At 35.3% G+C, this 13,607-nt stretch overlaps 1 protein-coding gene across 22 annotated transcripts in view; it reads left to right on the top strand.

Annotated features, from left to right (window-relative positions):
• PTPRD (protein tyrosine phosphatase receptor type D) overlaps positions 1-13,607 on the top strand; it is a 1,083,558-nt gene that overhangs the window by 298,025 nt on the left and 771,926 nt on the right. The window lies entirely within an intron of this gene.

Here is a 13,607-nt window from a genome sequence, read left to right as displayed (position 1 = left end):
AGAGCGAAAGAAGAATTTACATAGGTTCTGGGAAATATACCACTTGGGATAAAAGTAAAAATAAAGTTAGAAATTTCCACTCTCAATTTCCTCCACAAGTTTTAGGAAAATTGACATTATTTTGTAAAAGAAAGTGATGTAAAAAAGAAAGTGGGATATTGAAAGACAGAAGAACAACTTCCCTTCCCTTCCCTTCTCTTCCCTTTCCCTTCTCTTCCCCTTCCCCCTCCCACTCTTATTTTTTCTTTAAATATAATCTTTTTTATCCCTGCATAAAATTAAAATTAAAGGTTGGTGGTGGTGGTGGTGGTGGTGTTTTCCTCAAGTCTCTGTAGTACAAATCTGAGTCCAGAACTGCATCAATTCAATCAATGAAGATACAATTTATAAAAGACATTCTAACTGTATATCCCAGCTTTATTATCAGTGGGGTGCTGCCTCTAACACAATAAAATTCAATATTAGCTAACATTCTTTAATCAAAACAGCCTTTAAATAACTTCCAAACCATTGCACTTCCATTCTTTCTTTGATCTCCTGCTTAATCAATGGAACTTCCACTGCATTACCTCAGAGTTAACTAAGTTCCGATCTGCTTTTTCTATGTGATTTAATTAAAAGATATGACCATACCTGAGATTTATCATTTTAATGGAATTTTTGACATTTTCCCATTTAGATATTATTTGTTACATTAATGCATTGAAGTAACACACACACAAAACAAATACATTCCTGAATTTCCAAATAAGTTTAAAAGTGTGTCGGGAAGAATGGTCCTTTAAAAATAACTTTTTCTTTATTATTATTTTTATTTTATTTTTATTTTTAATAACTGTGCTCTTAGCATGGGCATTGTAATTTTTGTACTGCTTAACAACATTCCTTTTTTGTTTGATTTGTGACATTAGTCAAATTTGTTTTTTTGATGTGGGCTGTAATTATTCCTGCGTACAAACTCCTGGAAATCTATCAAATTGCAATAGAGTAGACATTCTCAGCATACTGTACCTGTTGTAAGTATTCAACTTTTTAATGAAAACAGAAATGGAAGTCTTTCATAAAAGTAACTGCTGGAGATAGCTACTTGTTAAATGAAAATACAGTTTGATAAGTGAAAAATACAAAATCGCATGTGAACTTTTTTTTTTTTTTTTTTTTTTTCAAGGATTGAATTCAAACTCTATTTTATCTTACATAAAAAATATGGTCTAGGACTTTTACTAAGTCCATACAACCAATCCCTTTATGAGAATGAAATATATATCTCACAAATTACTAGGTAAATCTGACAGATTTGTTTCAAATCTGTGTTTGAAATCATAGACTAAAACATAGTTAGAGCAACGTACATATTTAGCAGGAAACCCAATTTAAATTATTTTGAATGACTAGATTATCCTTCTGTCTTTGTAAACAGGTCAAACTCTCAGATAAAAATACTGGTAATACAGTAGTTTAATTACAAACTTTAATGACCAAGTGAGGAACTTTTTCCTTTTGAAAAAGAAAGGAAAAAAACTGTGAAGATTATCGAAGTTTTATTCATCGTTGAATAGTATTTGCTATCTTTATTACTAAGAAATCTGTACCCATCATAGCTTGCAGCTAGATGTTTTATTTATGTGCCATAGCTTCTATGGGGAGCAGAGATTTACTATGTAAGAACTGCAAAATTACAGCTGTTCATTGATTTTTAAACTGCTGTACCTGGAATGAAACAGAAAAACCCTGAATGAAATAGAACTGGGAAGTTCTGTAACCTGTACATTATCTATGTAGGTGGCTCTGAAAGTAATGCATCTCATTTGTTTCAGTGTAAAATAAAACAGATATAAAAAGCACAATACCATTATTTGATAAAGTGAGTTCTCAACTACTAAACACTGTTCTTCAACATAGGCACCACTATTAGCTATGTATTTTCACCAGCAGTGAACAAGAGACTGCATTCCACGTTTCTAAAAATCTGTACCAGCAAAAATGACCCACTGTTGCTGCTTCCACTGCTGAAAAGGATCACCTGCTTCCTTGCTCTGCTCACATCCATAGTTTTGTCTCCAGAAATGTTCAGTAAGTGTTGAGAAGTGTCAGTGGAAGCCATTTTTTTCTGTATGGGGGAATTCAGTAACATACTTCTGCTTCCATGTCAGACACCATTTTGTCAGACTGCCCCTCAGCTGTGATCTGTTACACAGCAACAAAATGTAATGAAATATTGGTGTGAATTGTCAACCTCTACCTCCATAGCACCAATATCCGCCTGTGATGTCCTGTTCCAAAAAGAATAGGTTGCACACAGTGACTAGGAGAAGCAGTAATGACATTGCATATGAAATTTAAACTAGGCAGTAATATTTTTCAACAGTGAATATAGATACTGTATGTTGTAGAACTGTAAGTCTTGCAAGAAAAGAGTTTTCTATTTTTTTGTCATGTAGCATATATCAAAAATACCATACCTATTCATTGTTATTTTTCTGACAGAGAATCAAGAAGATTTTTTTCTTACCCTTGAAAATAAATAAATAAATAAATGACAATCAAAGTTCTAAAGCAGCTACACAAGACTACAGTATTTTCAAATAATTAATTTGTTTAAGTAATCTATAGTTATTTTAGAGCATTAAACAAACAGGCTTTTTGACTTTTGCACAGGACTTTATGATTGTCATTTAGGTAGTGTCACCGTATGATATTGCATACATAATATAACACATTTAAAGTGAGCAGGTTATGAAACGTATTTAATTTAATGCTAGACTACTTTCAGCAGCTGTTGTCATGTATTGATATATTGGCCCTAAATAAATGTGCATATATTTGCAGAAGGAAAAAAATCTTTTCAGTTGTTTTGGTTGATAAATTAGAAAGAGTACTTATCCTTCAAAACTGCTTATTTGTCCTTAAAATCCATTAGTCAGTGTGTTAGCCATCCATAACATAACTTTATGAAAAACACCATGCTAACCACACATTTGACAGACATGCTTCTTCAGGTAGAAATCTGTCTCCTTTGTTTAAGTTACGATGAACAAAGTGTGTGCATCAGCAATCAAAAGCTATTAAACTCTGTAAAACAGAAGCTGAACTTTTCATTTGGATCTGCTGTTTATTTCCAAAGAAACAGTAAAGAGGAAAATTATTGCTCACACTGAGTAGGCTGTAGAAAATAATGTCAGAATAGTCTTTTCTTTAGTAGTTCATTATTGTGTTGACTTCATAGGTTATGGGAAAATAATTTACCTGGAACTGTTTTTAACTCTTGTGATAGAGACTGAACTGCCCATTGATACAGGCAAGTTTTTCCAGTTGTTGAATATACATAATAACTTTATTTTGTGCTTTTTTACAGATACAAAGAATCCATGCTTTCATTTTAGCATTTACTAGTCTTGATGTCATGATGTAAATATAACACTGACCACTGGATCAGTATTATCAATCATATTGTATGATCAATACCGAAGCATTAATATCTAGTTTATTTGTTGAGCTATCATCAGACAAACTATCTTACATCTTCTGAAAAGATGCAGTGCTTAAAAACTGTTCTATCATCACAGTTTGCTGTAATTTTTGCATTAATTTGTTTTACATGTAGCCCATTTTTTATAATATGATTTATATATCTCAACACGCTCAAAAATTCATTATCTATAATTTCCACTATTATCCACCTCAAAGCAGTTCCTAGTTTGTCTGGAATGGAAGATAGCTGGACTTTAAAAACTGACATGTGAATGGATCATTTCTTTCAGCAAGTTTTAGAGTGGTGTTGTTTTCTTGTACATATCTGTTGGTTTCATTTTAAATTCTTGAAAGAGATTCTACATTTATTAGATCTGTCCTGTCTAGCCCTTCTTGAAATAACTACAGAAAGGTTGATCTATTGAACACAAATCATCACATTGAAAAGTTATTCATTCAATATTTTAGCTTGCATGTTTATAATTAAATATTTATTTGATCAATCTAAATTGTGTGGCCTGATTTTTTGAAGTTCTGATCATTTAAGTCAGTGGATCTGTGGATGCCCCTCTGCCACAGTTCCTATATCCAACTCCTTATCCAAAAGAGAGAAGGTAAAAATAAACCATACATCTCAAGGCAAAAATGTATTTGTGTTGTTTTTGGTGAAACCAACCAATGCCAACATCAGTAACTATATGCAAATGCATATACTAGGTTCTCTGCTTGGCACAACTGTTCATCCAAATATTTACTGAATTTATGAAGCACGCAGTATCATGGAATAATGAACTTTTTGACAAAATTACACTTTGTCTGTGTATGTCATGATGCTTTCTTTGAGACTGCAGTCTATGGAACCATATTAATATCTTCTGTAGTTTATTGTTCATAAATAGCTACTGCTATTGTCAAAATTTTAGTTTCCACATAAATTCTGGCTTTTCTAGGAGATTCCTCAATTTGTTGTTTCATTTTTATCTCTATTATTTTCAGGATGCCTACATTACTCATCCACACTTAAAGGATATCCTTTGTCCAGGCCTACTTTCCAGGCTGTCAGACATTTTTTCCTGTTTGTGCTTAACAGCAATTTACACTTGAACTTCTTAAATATAGTTTGTATACCTGTGTAAATGCTCCATCAAAAATATATTTTAAAAATAGACAAAGAAATAAAATTTAAAATTAAGATATTTGTAAACTATGTCATATATGTAGCACTGAATTATACACTTTGATGTAGCCTTGTACAGAATTCAATTTCACTTACTTTTCTGCACATTGGCTATATTTTCATATACTACATTATTCTCAGAGTCAAATTCTTACTTTCACTATTTTGCCATTTCAAAGTACGTTCTAATAATTACATAGGTCTCTCCAAAAGTAATGCACCTAATTTGTTTCAATGTAAAATAAAACTGATTCTACTGACAATTATTGCACTCATATTCAGATTTCATTTTCATTAAAAAAAAATAACTTTATGTCCAAATTCATAAGCAGTTTTGCTTCAATGTTCTATGTTACGTTGTGCTCTATTCTGTTAAACAGGTGTGGTTTACTATGTTAAATGACACATTACATTATGTACGCTAGCAAATGAAATTAAAAATTGATTTTAAGATAACAGCAATGAAGGTGACAATGAAATATTTATTTTATAATTTGTTTCTATTCACTAACATGAATGTATCTTTCAAGTGTGCATAGTGTTTTTATTTCCTCCACATCAAGGCACGATTTATGTGTTTATCACTGGAAAACCAAAGAGTTCCAGATAGTAAGACATTTTAACATTATTTGTAAAGACTGCATTATTAGACACCCAAGACTTGGGGGTGTTGGTAGATGCTTGGCTGAACATGAGCCCACAGATTGCCCAGATGGCCAAGACAGCCAAAGGCATCCTGGTCTGCATTAGAAATAGTGTGACCAGCACAAGCAGAGAGGTAATCATCCCCCTGTACTCAGCACTGGTGAGGCTGCACCTCAAGTATTGTTTTGTATAAGTTTTGGGCCCCTCACTACAAGAAAATCATTGAGGCCCTTGGAGTGTGTCCAGATAAGTGAAACAGGTGAGGTGTCTTGAGCACAAGTCTTATGAGGAGTGGCTGAGGGAACTGGGATTGTTTAGTCTTGAGAAGAGGAGGCTCAGGGGAGACTTCATTGCACTCTACAACTTCCTGAAGGGAGATTGTGATGTGGAGGGCTTTGGCCTCTTCTCCCAGGCACCAAACAGGGCCCGAGGAAACGGTAACATGTTGTGACAGGAGAGATTTAAATTAGACATAAGGAAAAACTTTTTCTCTCAGAGAGTGGTCAGTCACTGGAATGGCTTGCCTAAGGATGTGTTGGAATCACCATCCCTGTCAGTGTTCAAGAGGTGTCTGGATAAGGAGCTACGATACCGGTGTGCCCCCAGTGGCGCAGTGGTGTAAAGTGCTGCTTGCAGCACCGGAGGCCTGGGGTTCGAATCCCCCCTGTGGCGCAAGTGGTAGAAGCGCTGCTTTGCTACACAGAAAGGCTCGAATCCCGGGAGTTGGACTCGATGATCTCTAGGGTCCCTTCCAACTAGCACAATACTATGATACTATGATGATACGATACATGGTTTGTTAGCTTGTGCTAGGAATGGTGATGGGAGCGCAGTTAGACTAGATGATCTTGTAGGTCCTTTCCAAACTTGTGATTCTGTGATTCTATGATCTGGTACTAGACTGGGTTGCCCAGGGCTCCATTTAACCTGCACTTGAACAACTCCAGGGATAGAGCATCCACAGGTTCTCTTAGCAATCTGTTCCATCTCCTTACCACTCTCTCTGTAAAGACCTTCCCCCTGATTTCTAACTTAAGCCTTCCCTCCTTGAGCTTAAAATCACTCCTCCTTGTCCTGTCACTATCTCTGCAGGTAAAAAGTTGATTGCCCTCCTGTTTATAATCCTCTTTTAAATACTGTAAGGCTGCAATGAGATCTTCTCCTGACTGAACAAGCCCATCTCCCTCAGCCTGTCTTGATAGTGAAAGCGCTTTAGACATCTGACCATCTTTGTGGCCCTCCTCTAAACCCTCTCCAACAGATCCACATCCTTCCTTTGTTGAGGGCCCCATACCTGGATGCAGTGACCCACATGGGGATTCACAAGGGCAGAGTCGAAAGGGACAATTACCTCCACCTCCCTGCTTTCCATTCCTCTTCTGATGGAGCCAAAGCCACCATTGGCCTTCTGAGCTGCAAGAGCACACTGGTGGCTCATGTTCAGCTTTTCATTCATCATTTATTTGGTTTCTTTCCCTCTTTTTTTTTTTCTTTTTTTTTTTTTCTTTTTTTTTTTTTTTTTTCTCCATGTTGTATAGCACATTCTGCTGCACACAGAAGAAATATTCAGGAAAGCTAAATACGGGAACTGCAACTGTACATCTGATTTTTCCATTTGCTTGCCTGTTCTATCCCAGGAGAGTGATTTCTCTTCTTAGTATGCACAAATTGCATTGAGTCTTCTCTGTGATTCCTTATATTCCCTTTGAATAACCCTTGGGCTGTCTCACATTCTCCAGAAGAACGTCTGTCTCCTACAGACTTCTTTTTATTTCACTTGGAAGTATTTCTAAAATTTGGATGAAGAAAGTTCCATGTTGTTTTGTAATAACAAGACTGTATTCTAGTGTTGCCTTAGCTGAGCCAGATCCCAGTTAAATCACTCCCATGCTACATTAATAAAGAATAAGCCACAGAAATAATTACAAATAAATTCAATTTTATCAGATGTCTCAAAGATATTTTTACATTGATCATCTATTCTTCCATGATTACAAATCATGTGCTGAACTTGAAAGGTTCATAGCTATTTGAGCTATGAAGAACTCAAATTTTTTGTAGCTGTTAGCTCATGGCTAGGACATGTGGAACCACACAGGGATACTAAGAGGTAGTGATGTGTAAATCTTCAAAAAACATGTATTCTTTAGTCTCTTTTCTTAGAACTTGCTGCATTCTGGCTGTCCACTACTGCAGATGGTCCACTGAGAAAAAAATAACAGCTGGTGCCCTTTAAGAAGATGATGTAATTCTCAAAACTTTACAAGCAGTGGTTCTAAACTGGTCTCTGAACAGTTTCTTGTGGTATTTGGAGTGAGAAAGTGGGAACATTTAGTCCTTTAACTATAAGACAGCCCCCTCTAACTGAAAATGTCTTCTAGAATGGAAAAGTTAAAACATTTTTTACAGTCTAGAAAGGAATCTATTTACGGGGACACTTCTTTGGGTTAGATCAACATACTACAGTCCTTCAGTGGGTGGTTTCATGTCTAAGACAATACTATAAAGAACCTATTGTGGAGATCTGATTAAGTTTGTGGATTATTTTTGTGAGGGGATAAAAAATATTCCCATTAATCACCTAAAGAGATGGTTAATGCACAATGCCTGTCATTGCTCAAGAAGCGTTTGGATAATGGCTTCTGCAGTGTACTTTCAATTAGCCCTTAAACAATCAGGCAATTGGATTTCATGATCTTTGTTAGTCTCCTCAAAATCACAGAATCATAAACCTATAGAACAGCCTGGGGTGGAAGAAACCTTAAAAATCACCTAGTTTCCACAATTCTAATTGTTGAATTTTCATCACATTCACATTTTATATTAGTTACCCTCAAATATTTTAACTATGATAGATATTGACCTAGTGGTAAATATCAGATTCAGTGGCAGGGCAGAGGAGTAGGGTTAATTTCTCCTCAAAAACTATTAAATAAGCAAGAATTAATTAACAGTATCACTGGTTTATGCCACAGTACTCCTTTTGTATTCTACACTGTGGAGAAGATTGACTCATTTTTTTTTCCTATGTTCCAGTTTGTCATTAAATCATTTTGAAATAAAATAATATGTACAGTTACAAAATAATTCCTTTTGTTATTTAATTTCAGAGAGATAACTGCAGTTGTTGCTACAAGTTTTGTAGCAATTTTAAAAGATAAGAAATATCAATGTATAATGAAACTTCACAATAACTAGAGCTCTATTGCCATTCTATAATAGAAAGCAAAGGAACAAACATTTCCAAAGCCTGCTGGTTTTGGAGAATATTTGTCTTCATTAATTACATAAAATAACATGAAGTATCAGACAGTATTAGTATAGATATACAGCATTTGGATCTGTATTTTTATTGTGCTTTCAGTGAGAACCCAGTGTTGAGACAAGCTCTGATTTTAGCTTTTGGAAGCTGGAACTGCTTACCAAGAAATATGAAAAATATTTACTATCAAGATGTCAAACAAAATTATTAGGGATTAAATTCATATACTAAAAATATAACATATAATGAAAATACAGTAAGAATACTTTCAATCAATAATTATCTTGTTTACTATTTTGAAGTGATTTTTAAAAACAACAGCAAAGCTAGATTTCATTTCTGTTGAAGTAGGAAAGATCAGAATTAAGTTTTCAAGGAAAACAATATGATTTTGTATTATTTTTTTCATAAAGTGGGATAACAAATCGAAATGTTATAAGATTTAAAAAATCAAAATTCAAAAAGCATTAACAGATTTTTTACATTTTTTTGTAGTTGTCGCTTCAGCAGTTTATATTTTGCTATATAGGCCAATTTAATATTTTCTTGTGAAATAGAGTTTTTGAATAAGTTTTTAATTTGGAAATTCAAAAATACTGAGTAAGGCTGAATAAACTGCATAAATCCTAATACTTGCTTTGTTTATTGTCCTGATAACACTGGCTCTCATACTTCGTAGAATAACAGAATGGACTGTGCTCCAGACCCCTCACCAGCTTCGTAGCCTTCCTCTGAACACTTTCCAGGGCCTCAATGTCTTTCTTGCAGTGAGGGGCCCAAAACTGGACACAGTACAGCCTCACCAGTGCCAAGTACTGGGGGAAAATTACTTCCCTGTTCCTGCTAGTAACGCTGTTTTTGATGCAAGCCAGGATGCCATTGGCCATCTTGGCCACCTGGGCATGCTGTCGGCTCATGTTCAGCCAGGTCCATTTTCTCCACACAGTCCTCCAGCCACTCCCCCCCAAGCCTATAGTGCTACCTGGGGTTGTTGTGGTTGAAGTGCAGGACTTGGCATTTGGCCTCGTCGAACCTCATCCCATTGGCCTTGGCCCAGCTCTCCAGCCTTTCCAGATCCCTCTGTAGGGACTCGCTACCCTCAGGCAGATCGACACTCCCCGCCAATTTGGTGTCACCTGCAAACTTAGTGAGGGTACACTCAATGCCCTCATCCAGGTCATCAATAAAGATGTTGAAGAGGGCAGGCCCCAGCACCGACTCCTGGGGAGCACCACTCATGACCAGTCTCCAACTGGATTTAACTCAATTCACCACCACTCTCTGGGCCCAGCCCTTCAGCCAGCTCCTTACCCAGTCAAGAGTGTACCCATCCAAGCCACGGGCTGCCAGCTTCTGCAGGAGAATAGCATGGGAGACAGTGTCAAAGGCTTTGCTGAAGTCTAAGTAGACCACATCAACAGCCTTTCCTTCATCAACCAGACAGGTCACAGAATCATAGAAGGAGATCAGGTTGGTCAAGCAGGACCTGCCCTTCACAAACCCAATGCTGGCTAGACCTGTTTCCCTGGTCATCCCACACCTGCTACGTGATCTCCCTCAAGACAATAATACAATACTTACATACATATAGTAAGTACCATTCTCATGTTTTAAATGAGTCAGTCATGACAGCCTTTTGTGAACTGTCCTTCACTGACCTTTAGGGAAGACCTATATATGTATGAGAATGAGGATACAGAAAAATTATGCAAGCTAGAGATATATTCCATGATGATTTTGTTTTGTTTTGTTTTTGTTTTTTCTTTTTTTCCAAAACAATCAATTTATTGATAATGGATTAAATTATTATTTTCTTTTTTATCATAAACTCTCTAGAAACATTTGCCCTCCAGTATAGACTACTATTAGTTCTCTGTGAGAAAGAAGAATAAACGTAGTTTATTTTAGAGGGAGCTCCTAACAAATTAGAGCTGTTTTCAAGAAAGTATACAAACCACTTCAACAGTTTTTCTTACTATCCAGTAGGTGAAGAATGAGAGAATTAAAAATAAAAGTAGTGATGACTGTGCACTCTTTATCAAATTGTGTGTCAGATGAGGAAATTTTAAAGTCAAAATTGTACTTCTGATAAAATATAGATATAATTGTGATATATTTTAAGATGATGAAAGGGCTGTGGAAGGGAAAAGTTTTATGTTAAAATGAACAAAGGTTGCTGTTAGTGATATAACATTAAGGTACATATATTTCTCTAAACAAGAGGTATTTTTTACAGTAATTTTTCATGAAGTTTGATTTAATTTAAGATAATTGAGAATGCTGTTTGCAATCATTGAATGCAGTTGATCTGATTGTGTTAAATGTGCAGTAAAGAACATGTGAGCTGGTCTTCACCTGCAAACAAACGTTGCAAATATGTAAATTAAAAAATGCCCTGAGTATAAAACAAGTGTTAAAAATTGTGCAAATATGTGTCTGATTAAGTCTCTGGGATAAACATTTACACTGTTGTAGGTATTTTTGAAAAAAATAAAAAAATTAAAAAAAATCCAAAATAAATTAGCAATTCACCTAAAAAGCTACAAAATAAATGAAAGAATCTCCAAGGTTATGGAGTAGAAAACTTCCATTGGTTATGGAGTAGAAAACTTCCATTCTTTTCACACCTGTCTTTCTCCCCTCAAACCCAACAACCACTTGGTTTCTTGATATCCAAGGCCTTAAATATTATGAAAATATGAAAGAATGTTTCACATTCTTCAGTATCCAAAAAGGGTTCATTTCAGGGACAAAATTCTACAGCAAATAAATTTTTTAATATTAAAATCCTCTGAATCTTTTTTTTTTTTCTTTTTTTTTTTAACAAAAAAAAAAAACCAACTGTTTAATCCTTTGGAGAAATCTGTCTGCATCATAACTGTACTGTAAAACACACTTTTTTTTTTTTTTTTTTTTTTTACAGTTATCTTAGTACACTTATACCCTGCTTGAAGACAAACTAATCTATTTTCTTTTTATTATTGTATTTATTATTTGCTGGTGTTACGTTTCCACATTAGCTGCAGTGTAGCAACAAAGCCACAGCATGGCACCAGGAGAAAATATAACACTTGAGAAAAATTCTCACTAGAACTTTTGGCTAGATTTTCCTAAGTATCAAAAAATGGCAAAAAAAATAGTTACTGAAAGATAGAATAGTAGTAAACTTTCTATAAATTCACTTTCCTGAGGATTCAATATCATTTGCAAGAACATTTTCCTACTATGTTGATGTTTTGACAGAACGTCAGTGCTTTAAGAATCATAGTAGCAGTTACTCATAATAATTTTTATATCTTAGCACTGTAGAAATTTCTGAGACTACATTGCATGAGATCAATCTATAAAACTGTTCGTATATCTGCTGAAAGAATTTCTAAAAATGGCATACCCTCTCTAAATATGCAGTATAAAGCAGCTTCCAAATATTACCAATAGGCTTTTGTCTAGGAAGAAAGTCTAGGTTATGAAATCTTGGCTTAATTGTTATTATTTGAGTATTATGTGCATACACATTTGGTATGATTTCATTATTCCAGTATGAATTTCAGTCTACAACTTCAGTAAGTTTACAGAGGACATCAAGTTGGGAGGTAGTGTCAGTCTGCATGAAGATAGGAAGTCTACGCAGAAAGGTCTGGATGGGTCCAATTGTATATGCTTTAAGAAAAACGAGTGCCTAGTTCTGCATTTCAGTTACAAAAACTCCATGCATTGCTACAGGCTTGGAACAGCGTGGTTGGAAGTCTGTACAGAGATAAAGGATCTGGGGGTGACTGTGGGCAGCCAGCTGAACATAAGCCAGCAGTGTGCCCAGGTGGCTTGAGAGGGCCAATGGCATCCTTCTTTCAAAAATAATGTCAGGACAAGGTAGGTGATCATCCCTCTATATGTGGTCCTATTGAGACCATGCCTTGAGTAATATGTTTAGTTTTGGGCCCCTTCTACATCAACACTGAGGCGCTGCATTATTCCCAGAAAAGGACCATGAATCTGATGAAGGGTCTGGAGCACGAGTCTTATGAGTGACGTTATGAGTTATGAGTGGCTAGGGGAACTAGGATTCCTTAGTCTAAAGAAAAGGAGGCTCAGGGGAGACCTTGTCACTTTTTAAAGCTTTATGAAAAAGGAGGCTGTAGTAAGGTGGGAGTTGACAGGTAACTTCCTGAAAGGACAAGAACTCACAGCTTTAAGTCATTTCAGAGAAGGCTAAGGCTGGATATCAGGTAAAATTATTCTCAAAAAGAGTGTTGACATATTGGAATAGGCTGCCCAGGGCTCTGGTGAAGTCATCATCCCTGGAGGTTTCCAAGAAACATGTAGAAATCACACTGAATGGCATGGTGTATAGTGGTCACAGGTGGTCACAGGTCACACACTGGTGGTTGGACTAGATTATTCCAACCTTATATGATTCTATCATTCTATGACACAATGATTTATTCTTGAGTACAGCAAAAGGAATTTAAAAAAAAATACAAAAAACAAACAACTAGGTTTTGTGACTTCAAGAGTGATACAACTAATATGTACTTTTTGGTTGCTTTTAAATATCTTTCTGAATTTGAATGTCAAGAAGTAGGATTTAAAAGCAGTTTTGCTAGTGGTGATAACTGGGTCAATTTTATGAAAAATAAACATGCTGCGAGTTAAATTATCAATTTTCATACACCATGTAAGTCTATCTCTGACAAGGAGATTCATGAATTATATTACTTTATATAATAGACTTTAGGGGGTACTTATTGTTTTAGTTTTTTTCCTCTACAGCCACACTAGAAGAAAAACAAATACTGCTATGTAATATGCAGTTGTTCAGTTCATATCTGCAGTATGCAGTAAAATTAAGTATTTTATTATATGTAAATTTTATTTGGAAGCTGTATTCTTAAAAATCTGTGAGTGCTGAATGCAAAGTGAAAGATAAAGGAATTCAAAGATCTATCTGGCACAGAAATATATTTTCTGATGAGGTTTCAAAGAAGTTATATTGTATATCACAGGCAGACATCTCCCAATTACAGAAATTCAAAGATTACCTCCCCAGTAAAG

The sequence above is a fragment of the Excalfactoria chinensis genome, chromosome Z (genome assembly GCF_039878825.1).
Source record: "Excalfactoria chinensis isolate bCotChi1 chromosome Z, bCotChi1.hap2, whole genome shotgun sequence".
Lineage (NCBI taxonomy): Eukaryota > Metazoa > Chordata > Aves > Galliformes > Phasianidae > Excalfactoria > Excalfactoria chinensis.
This window is presented reverse-complemented; position numbering and strand designations above follow the sequence as displayed.